We start from the raw sequence: 11,300 nt of genomic DNA, 5'->3' as shown, positions 1-11,300 counted from the left end.
TGTTAGGAGTAGAGCCCAGGTCTGCTGTGTTAGGAGTAGAGCCCAGGTCTGCTGTGTCATGAGTATTTTCTACCAAAGCACACTGCAGTAGTGAGAGAAACACAGGAAGCAGAAATTGAAGAAACTCGAAAAAAGGTATGAATGTACAAGGCAGGAATGTACAGATGATCTACAGTTTAGACAATGCAGACAACTAGATCCAGACTATGGGTTTTGAGGGCTGATGAACTGGATGCAATTTTTATATAAGAATATGTTAATCATAATTGAATAATAATTAAATCAGTACCTTTTTTTTAGCACTTATATGCTAGCCATAGTGTTACTTATTTTATGTTTGCTCATTTAATAGTGATCTAGAATGGCAGTTATTAGTGTCTCATTTCACTAATGATGAAACTAAGCTGTAAAAAGCTTAAGTGACGCTCAAAGTCACATACATAGTGACAGGGAGAACTTGAAATCAAATCTGTTATATGCTGACTCCAAAATTCAAGTCTAAACTATCCCATTATCTTGCTTTTCCTTGTCAGAAAGGAAAGACACGCAGAAATGCGGTTGTGAATTACTGTCCAAAGAATCTGAGTTCTAGATTGGCAAAAATAAGATCATGGTATATACTCCATATCCTCAACACCTACTACATTCCTTGCTCTAAAGAAAAGTGAAAGGGTTTGGGAAAATGACTGAAGCTTCCTCTTAGTAAAAAGGAATTAGCACAGAAGTAACTTAAAGAGACACCAATGAAGATAGATCCTTAGACTGTCTAAAATCATCTTACACTGTTTTAAAAGAATTCAGAATTGGTGGATACTTCTATAGGAATCCAGCATATAATTACAAAGGAGAGAAAGTGGCTCATTAGAGTAGATAGGATTTACAACTAAAAAGAAGTAAAATAATAAAGTGGAAAATAAAGCCTTTACCAATTATGTTGAAAAAAGACAAAATCAACCTTCTGAAAGTTGGGAAAATTCAAAGGAGTTCATAGAGGATAAAATTTAATTATGACAAATATAAAGGAAAAAAGATTAAAAGAATGATCACAGGGAAGGGAACTTGGCATCTTTCTAAAGATGCTGGACAGTGGTAGAACTCTTAACATTTAATAGGAAGACCTATTTTCCAAAGTTAGCACCACCATGCTATAAAACCACCCAAATCCCTGAGTACAAACTCATTCAGGAAAAAACTTGAGAGCAATCTCATGCATGTATTATGTATGCAAAACTCAGATTAAGGTATTAGTAAATCAAACTCAGAATCATATTTTTCGAAGTATAATTAAAGGTACTTGATTCAGAAATGCAAAATGATTCAATTAAGTCCTCAAATCAATATAACAAAATGGAATCTCAATAGAGGATAACATTTAACATCCACTTCTACTTTAAAAAAAAAAAAAAGAGATTCCATAGTGTGATGATGAGCAATCTGGACTTTAATTTTTTTAAAAAATGCCAGCGAACTAGGAATAAGGATCTAAAACTAACAGGCAACATAAAATTTATAAGTAAAGCAGATAAAATATTCATATTAGTCACATTAGTATTAGGTTAAAGATGAGGATCTTAGCTATCACAACTACTAGTTAACATTGTTCTAGAAATTCAAGGCAGTATAATAAGATATTTTAGAAAGGAAGAAATGTATGCATTAGAAAAAAGAATGATCATAATTTCCAGATGATATAATTGTAGACCTAAAATATTCCAAAAATATAAAATAAAAAGTCTTATTTTCCATCTATCACATAGACTAGGTAGAAGATTACAAAATACATGTAAAATATAAGTATAAAAATATTGATCATTTCTCTCTGCATTAACAATATCCACTTAGAAAATATAGTGGAGGGGTTATTATATTCAAAGTAACACCAATTAAATTACATCCTCTGCCAGGAATGTTCCTTTAAATAATATTCTTCATGAATCAGCTTAAAGACTAACTATGATAATAATTATAGAAATAATAATAATGACAATGGCTAATATCTGTCAAGTGCTTCTAAAAGGCAAGTGCTATTCTAAATGAGATACATATAATAACATTCAACACTGGTAACAACATCTACAAGGTAATGCTATTATAATCTCCCCTTTACAGATGAGGAAACTGAGGCACAGAGGGGTTAAATAAGTTAGCCAAGGTCACACAGCTAGTTAGTGTTGAGCTATGATATAAACTCAACCAAAAACGTGGCTCTAAAACCACGTTTGTAGCATTTGGCCTCTCTAGATCACTTCCTCTGTAAAATTTTCTCCAGCCCCAAATCCAGAGTCAGGCCCTAGCTCTCAAACACCCTAGATGTTCCCAAAGGGCACATCACATGTTTTGGCCTCTTTATTTGTGCATCTCCTGTACCTCTCCTATGCTGCAGATTTTATCTTATCCTGGCTTGTATCTCCCATAATTAAGCACAATCACTTGGATAAAATGGCTTTCAATAAACAAACAAACAAAACCTATATATGAAAATTGAACCAAATATCAAGAATCCAATGAGAGAAATATATATATAAAGACAGTCAAGGGGGAAAGAACAGAACAGGACAGGACAGGACAGGGCAGGGCAGGACAGAATAGGACAGGACAGGACAGGACAGGAAAGGAAGATCTAGCCTACAGATTGTCTGTAGATAAATAAGTCTATTTATCTATCTATCACAGATTTATCAAATGGATGTGAGCTGATGCAACAATATCAACCAAAACGCCAAAAAGCAATACAAACAAATAAAACTAGGGAGAAAGGGTACAGGGGAGAGGACACAAAAGTACTGAGCATCTCCCACTTGTCAGGCACGGTGCTAAATGCTTTCATATTAAGATATGCCGCTGAATTAGTCAAAAAGGAGATTTCTTTACTATTATGTCTGAGCTTGGTAAGGTTAGTCTTAGAAAAAGTAGAATTCTATTTTCAGACATCTGAGGGTCAAATTGTAGATACCAGCAAAATGAAACAAGAGTCTATATTCAAGACAATGCAAAACACAGGAGAAAGGACAGGCTCCCACATTACTCAGTTCTGGAGCAGCAGTCTTGTTCCAAAGGCTGGTCCTCTGGTAGCAGGCAGGAATAGATGTGGTATGGAGCTCCCACAAACTGAGCAGACGTGCAACACCATGGTAGTCATAAGGGGAAACATTTAACAAGACAGTATGAGGATGGGAAAGGATGTTGCCAAGTTTAAATGAAGAAAAATCTTTCATCACCCAAATCCTCATGTTCTTTTTAAGTCCACGTAAACATACAATGTGGCAGACCTGCTCCTGGAGGGCTTTAAGATGTTCCTAACTAAATGTTTACTGAATTGAATAAAATGAATGGGCAGGAAGTCAAGTGAGTAGACATAGAACCTGAAGGTCAAAGGTGTCCAGAAATGTTAACTATGTAACTTTGACTTTGTAAGCATCAGCTGCAGAGTGTGTGTGTGTGTGTGTGTGTGTGTGTGTGTGTGTTGTAGAAACGAGGTATAACTATGAAAAGGGAACAGTGATCATATCACTCTTGTACTTAAAAGCCTTAAGTGGTTCCGTTTAGCTTTTCAGAGTAGACTGCAGTTCTCCCATCCTGTCCCGGCCTTCACTTAGCCCCTTCCCAGCCTCCTCTGATAGGCACCACCACATCCGAGCAGCCCCGTGGGTCTGCTCACATTATGTTTCCGAGCCTCCTCACACTGTGCCCCACCTCTGTGCCTTTTCGCATGCATACTCAGCCTGGAACATCTCTGCCTCCTTCCTACTTGGCCCATCTCCTCCATATTTTCCAGCATCCACTCAGATGTCTCATAGGCCTTCCCTGACCCCAGGCCATGACTGAGATAACTCAAGGACTTTGGGTCAATATTTGTTACAGAAAAGAGGGGCTAGGGTTAGGTGAGAAAACCAAGCAGAAAAAAGACAAGTCATGATTTTACATCAAATCTTAAGAAAAAGAAAAGAAAAGAAAAGAAAATCACAATGTCCTGCAAAGGCCTGGAAGGCTCACCAAAGCCTGACTATGGTGTAAAATAATTGGAAGTAAAACTGTCTAGACAACACAAAAGAAGGAAAATAAGAAAGGGAAAAAAAGAGTACATTAATCTATTAAGAAAATGATAGTAAATTCTTCTGGAAATCATGTGTGTTTAAATTCATGTGCGTGAAAAACAAAATGAAACAGTATATGCTATATATATTACGGCTTTTACTTTCTAAAAACCCTGTAAGGATAAAATGAGATCATATAAATGATTTTGGAAAGGTCAGAATATCATATAAATGTTAGTGGCTGTCATCATTCTGGAACCAGTAAGGCTTTTGCCCCCCAAACTACAAGAATAACCCTCTTGGCAGGTGATACGTCTAACTTTCACGAAAATAAAAACCAGCCATTTATCAGCTTGGCTCCGTTTGTTAGCATTGAAGGCTGTTCAGGTAAGGAGATCCAGACAAAGTCTCTGAGTAAGTTACATGGGTCTCCCTGCACGACAATTGCTTCTTTATTTGATGTCTATTTGTCAAGCAGAGATACAGCTAGACAGCCTATAAAACAAAGCTCTGTTTTTACAGGAACAAGTTAAGTCTGAGGTAAAGTGGCTTTTTATGTACAAGAATATGGGCTTAATGTGCCACAGTCATAACATTTATAGATGTAAATTAAAGTCTCTGGACATACAGTGACCTTCCATTTCACCAGTGAGAAGAACTTACTCTGCTATCATTTAATTCTACTAGAAAAACTACTTATTTTTGAAACTAATGTCCTATTTTATAGTCTTTTTCCCCAAAGCAAGTACAAAGTGTCTTGGCCCAAGATGGACATTTTAGAACAAAAAAAACAAACAAAAAAGATTATTCTTACTCTTACTCTCTTCCTCTCTCTCTCTCTCTCTCTCTCACACACACACACACACACACACACACACACACACAAATACACACAAAATACACATCTTTCAGTAAGTGGTAGACAAAGGCTTTCTCTGAAGGCCATGGCCAATGACTGGCAATATAACACAGCTTGGTATGGATACTCACCAATGTTTAAAACAACTTTTACTTTTTCCAAAGGTTCTGTTCTAAAGATATGGTTCACAATGTAGAGAGAGCATTAAACCTCTAGCACTCCAAGTTACTGAATCATGGGCTTCAGTGATATTCATGGAAACCCTAAGCATATAAAACTGAAAAAATCCAAAATTGTCTTAGCATCCTGGCTGAATCCATCACCCTATACATGTTCAAACTGGAATGATTTCTGTTGTATCCCTTTAGCTATTTCTGGAAGAGATGAATGAATAACTCCCATCTGCCAGTTTGATCTGTAAAAAATTTCCCCTCAGTGAAATTGTTCTTAAACAACCTTCCAGAATATTCTCTGGTTCAGCCTTTTGTAGGGTTCTTTGATGTTTTCTCTGGTCTCTTAGGAGCAGCACATGGGTAGTCATCACTTAAAAAGGAAAAACAAAGTCTCTTCTTGGCAACACAAGCAATAGCTATCATTTTGCATACAAGTAAGCAATCTTATTTCTCGACTGTTACCTACTTCATTTCTACCTAAGTCTACTTCTATAAATTTACTTCTACAGGGCCCACTACAATTATACAGATGCTAAATAAGTATGTTAAAAACCTGTCCATTTCTGCCATTGTCCCTGCAAGACAATACCTCATGATTAACTTTCTTTTCTCAAGTGATCATCCAGTAGACCTGTCATCAACTAACCATGTTACCTGGGCTAACTGAGCTACACGACAGAAAACCATCTAGTGCAGAGGGTACTGGCCTGGAGTGAGACTCCTGGGCTTTAGTTCCTGCTCCACAGCTGAATGGCCTTTGGCAAGTCACCTAACCAGCAGAGGCTGCTATTCAGTCATCTATGAAGTAGGGGGGTAATAAGTACCTATCTTGTAGGATTTTTTAAAAGATTAAATAAAAGTTCACATAAGGATATGCCAGGCATACAAAAGTGGTCGACAAATGTTATTGTTATCATAAATAAATTGGTTTTAAAACAGATAATAATTAAATAAGACTTTTTGCTGCATTTATGGTGTTCCAATTGAGTAATGACACAGAAAAGAGAGTTCTTCATAAAGAATATACTAGGTATGAAGCAAACATTATAGATTACATTTTTTGTGGTTGGTGTTCTGTCCCAAATGAATGAATTCATCCAGTTGAACATAACTGCTTAGTTTTAAATTTTTAAACAAACATTTGCCTTAGACTTAGAATGAGGAGGTGGAGGGAATTGGGTAATTCTCTAATCTGTCTTGAAAAGCTTGGCTGACATTTTATTTTTTTCACCATCATCAGGGGTACTGGGAAGCTCACTAACACTTTATTGAAATGGATTCTGAAGTCTGGTTGTTGTCCAGGTCATCTTATAATTTAACTTCACTTCCTCTGATCATTAAAATGACAGGTAATATCCTAGCCACTGTTGAAACTCTTTTATGTTTGAGGCTCAAACTGATGGAAAACAAACCTCAGTGCTTTAAGACAGGGCTGTGATACACGCCGGGGCCAAACCTTCCAAAGAGTGTAATAAATATATTTAAACTCTTAACAATTTAGAAAATGAACTCCCCTTTGCACGACACAAATAAATAAGACCAACTTGAGATACTGGATGGCTTGGTGACCCTAAGACCTGGCAATACTAGGAAACAAAACAAACATACTGTCCTGTTCCATCTCAGAGAGAATAGGGTCTTCTGTACTGGCTCCCTTTCAGCTCATAATGAAGTGTTTCAGAGGATGAAGTGGTTTGTCTTTTTTGGAGGCCCCTGAAGGCAGGATGAGTTCCAAGCTAAACACTGAAAAGGATGGCCCTTCAAAAATTTCCCACTTTTATTAGGGATTTCAAATAGGAATGCCCAATACTAAGATTTTCAAGTTGTTAGGACTTAGGGCCAAAGAGTGAGCTTTAGCTTTCTGACTGTGGAGAAACAGACAGCCCTGAAGCCGGTGGGAGAGCAGAGCCTGCAAAAGGCAGCAGCCTAAAGCCGCTGAATGCGCTTCTTTGAACACAGGATTTTCATGTTCTGGTACTTTTAATGCATATTTCCTTTGGGCTTTACTTCAGTGTTTCATACTAGTTCTTGCATATGTTTTTGCATATGCTTTGCTAAGTATATTCTGAATCCAGTTGGAAGACTACACCGTTGTCTTTTGTCCTAGAGATACAGGAAATACGAAAGCTTATATACTGATATGGGATAGATTTTAACAGCTCAGGAATCTCAGAACACAGCTGTGATGATGAGTCCTTCCCAAAAGGCAATGCAACATAAAACCTAAGTTCCTACCTGAATTCTTTTTTTTTCTGTTTTTTGTTTGTTTGTGTGTGTGTGTGTGTGTGTGTGTGTTTGTTTTTTGCAGGCTGTGTGTGGCACGGAGATTGTGCTAGGTGAATGGTAATACACTCAACTTCCTATGTAACTTCTGGTTTATCTTCCAGAACTTGCCAAAGCTAGGCTTCAATTATTTAGCAGAGTTCTCCACTGAAACAACAGAAATATGTAGAGCAGTGCAAAAGTAGTCTTAAAGAGCCTGCACAAGCAAGTGACTTCCTGTGAAAGAGGAAGAAGCAGTCTCAGACATTGTCTTGCTCCATTCCAGACTACAGCCGAACAATTATTATGATTTCTGGGGTCTGCAAGTCATCCCACTTGGGAGTGTAAGGAAGAATGCCTAGCAGGGAAGAATGAGCATTGGAGTCAGGAGTCCAGCTTACTCATTTCCTACCAGCTCCACCTCACCACTGTACTGCAACCTTGGGCAAATTACTCAAAAATCTCTAAGCCTCAGTTTTCTCTATACACTGGTGGTAATAGCTTCCCTCCTTATTTCAAGATCAATGTAGAAATCAAATGTGATAACTTATGTGAAGGCATGATAATAATATAAAATCATTACAAATAATGATAAAAATAAAGTGATAGGGCAAAGATATGTTCGAATCCCATTTTGAGCCTTCTTAGCAAGAGGACATTTCTTTTTTTTTTTTTTTTTAATTATACTTTAAGTTCTAGGGTACATGTGCACAACGTGCAGGTTTGTTACATAGGTATACATGTGCCATGTTGGTATGCTGCACCCATCAACTCGTCATTTACATTAGGTATATATCCTAATGCTATCCCTCCCCCTGCTCCCCACCCCCAATAGGCCCCGGTGTGTGATGTTCCCCTTCCTGTATCCAACTGATCTCATTGCTCAGTTCCCACCTATGAGTGAGAACATGCAGAGTTTGGTTTTCTGTCCTTGTGATAGTTTGCTGAGAATGGTGGTTTCCAGCTTCATCCACGTCCCTGCAAAGGACGTGAACTCATCCTTTTTTTATGGCTGCATCTTATTCCATGGTGTATATGTGCCACGTTTTCTTAACCCAGTCTATCATTGGTGGACATTTGGGTTGGTTCCAAATCTTTGCTATTGTGAATAGTGCCACAATAAACTTACGTGTGCATGTGTCTTCATAGCAGCATGATTTATAATCCTTTGGGTCTATACCCTGTAATGGGATGGCTGGGTCAAATGGTATTTCTAGTTCTAGATCCTTGAGGAATCTCCACACTGTCTTCCACAATGGTTGAACTAGTTTAGAGTCCCACCAACAGTGTAAAAGCGTTCCTGTTTTTTCATATCCTCTCCAGCATCTGTTGCTTCCGGACTTTTTAATGATCACCATTCTAACTGGCATGAAATGGTGTCTCATTGTGGTTTTGATTTGCATTTCTCTGATGACCAATGATGATGAGCATTTTTTCACATGCCTGTTGGCTGCATAAATGTCTTCTTTTGAGAAGTGTCTGTTCATATCCTTTGCCCACTTTTTGATAGGGTTGGTTTTTTCTTGTAAATTTGTTTAAGTTCTTGTAGCTTCTGGATATTAGCCCTTTGTCAGATGGGTAGACTGCACAAATTTTCTCCCATTGTGTAGGTTGCCTGCTCACTCTGATGGTAGTTTCTTTTGCCATGCAGAAGCTCTTTAGTTTAATCAGATACCATTTGTCTATTTTGGCTTTTGTTACCATTGCTTTTAGTGTTTTAGACATGAAGTCCTTGCCCATGCCTATGTCCTAAATGCTATTGCCTAGGTTTCCTTCTAGGGTTTTTATGGTTTTGGGCCTAACATTTCAGTCTTTAATACATCTTGAATTAATTTTTGTATAAGGTGTAAGAAAGGGATCCAATTTCAGCCTTCTATATATGGCTAGCCAGTTTTCCCAATACCATTTATTAAATAGGGAATCCTTTCCCCATTTCTTGTTTTGGTCAGGTTTGTCAAAGATCAGTTGGTTGTAGATGTGTGGTCCTATTTCTGAGGGCTCTGTTCTGTTCCATTGGTCTATATCTCTATTTTGCTACCAGTACCATGCTGTTTTGGTTACTGTAGCCTTGTAGTATAGTTTGAAGTCAGGTAGCGTGATGCTTCCAGCTTTGTTCTTTTTCCTTAGGATTGTCTTGGCAATGTGGGGTCTTTTTTGGTTCCATATGAACTTTAAAGCAGCTTTTTCCAATTCTGTGAAGAAAGTCATTGGTAGATTGATGGGGATGGCATGAATCTATAAATAACCTTGGGCAGTATCGCCATTTTCATGATATTGATTCTTCCTATCCATGAGCATGGAATATTCTTCCATTTGTTTGTGTCCTCTTTTATTTCACTGAGCAGTGGCTTGTAGTTCTCCTTGAAGAGGTCCTTCACATCCCTTGTAAGTTGGATTCCTAGGTATTTTATTCTCTTTGAAGTAATTGTGAATGGGAGTTCACTCATGATTTGGCTCTCTGTTTGTCTGTTATTGGTGCATAGGAATGCTTGTGATTTTTGCACAATGACTTTGTATTCTGAGACTTTGCTGAAGTTGCTTATCAGTTTAAGGAGATTTTGGGCTGCGACAACGGGGTTTTCCAAACATACAATCATGTCATCTGCAAACAGGGACAATTTGACTTCCTCTTTTCCTAATTGAATACCCTTGATTTCTTTCTCTTGCCTGATTGCCCTAGCCAGAACTTCCAACACTATGTTGAATAGGAGTGGTGAGAGAGGGCATCCTCGTATTGTGCCAGTTTTCAAAGGGAATGCTTCCCGTTTCTGCCCATTCAGTATGATATTGGCTGTAGGATTGTCATAAACAGCTCTTACTATTTTGAGATATGTTCCATCAATATGTAGACTATTGAGAGTTTTTAGCATGAAGTGCTGTTGAAATTTGTCAAAGGCTTTTCTACATATTTTGAGATAATCATGTGGTTTTTGTCGTTGGTTCTGTTTATGTGATGGATTACATTCACTGATTTGTGTATGTTGAACCAGCCTTGCATCTCAGGGATGAAGCCCACTTGATCATGGTGGATAAGCTTTTTGATGTGCTGCTGAATCCGGTTTGCCAGTATTTTATTGAGGATTTTTGCATCGATGTTCATCAGGGATATTGGTCTAAAATTCTCCTTTTTTGTTGTGGCTCTGCCAGGCGTTGGTATCAGGATGATACTAGCCTCATAAAATGAATTAAGGAGGATTCCCTCTTTTACTATCGATTGGAATAGTTTCTGAAGGAATGGTACCAGCTCCTCTTTGTACCTCTGGTAGAATTTGGCCATGAATCCATCTGGTCCTGGACTTTTTTTGGTTGGTAGGCTGTTAATTATTGCTTCAATTTCAGAGCCTGTTATTTGTCTATTCAGAGATTCAACTTCTTCCTGGTTTAGTCTTGGGAGGGAGTACGTGTAGGAACAGGACATTTCTTTAAGGCTTTTTTTTTTTTTTTTTTTAAGTTTTTAAGGAATTGTTTTTTGTTTTTTGGTTTTTTTTATTATACTTTAAGTTCTAGGGTACATGTGCATAACGTGCAGGTTTCTTACGTATGTATACATGTGCCATGTTGGTGTGCTGCGCCCATCAACTCATCAGCACCCATCAATTCATCATTTATATCAGGTATAACTCCCATATGCAATCCCTCCCCCTTCCCCCCTCCCCATGATAGGCCCCATTATGTGATGTTCCCCATCCCGAGTCCAAGTGAGCTCATTGTTCAGTTCCCACCTATGAGTGAGAACATGCGGTGTTTGGTTTTCTCTTCTTGTGATAGTTTGCTAAGAATGATGGTTTCCAGCTGCATCCATGTCCCTACAAAGGACGCAAACTCATCCTTTTTTATGGCTGCATAGTATTCCATGGTGTATATGTGTCACATTTTCTTAATCCAGTCTGTCACTGATGGACATTTGGGTTGATTCCAAGTCTTTGCTATTGTGAATAGTGCCGCAATAAACATACGTGTGCATGTGTCTTT

At 38.0% G+C, this 11,300-nt stretch overlaps 1 protein-coding gene across 7 annotated transcripts in view; it reads right to left on the bottom strand.

Moving 5' to 3' along the window:
- Nucleotides 1-11,300, bottom strand: part of BBS9 (Bardet-Biedl syndrome 9) — a 514,065-nt gene that overhangs the window by 21,670 nt on the left and 481,095 nt on the right. The gene's annotated exons all lie outside the window — the stretch shown is intronic.

The sequence above is a fragment of the Piliocolobus tephrosceles genome, chromosome 8 (assembly GCF_002776525.5).
Source record: "Piliocolobus tephrosceles isolate RC106 chromosome 8, ASM277652v3, whole genome shotgun sequence".
Lineage (NCBI taxonomy): Eukaryota > Metazoa > Chordata > Mammalia > Primates > Cercopithecidae > Piliocolobus > Piliocolobus tephrosceles.
This window is presented reverse-complemented; position numbering and strand designations above follow the sequence as displayed.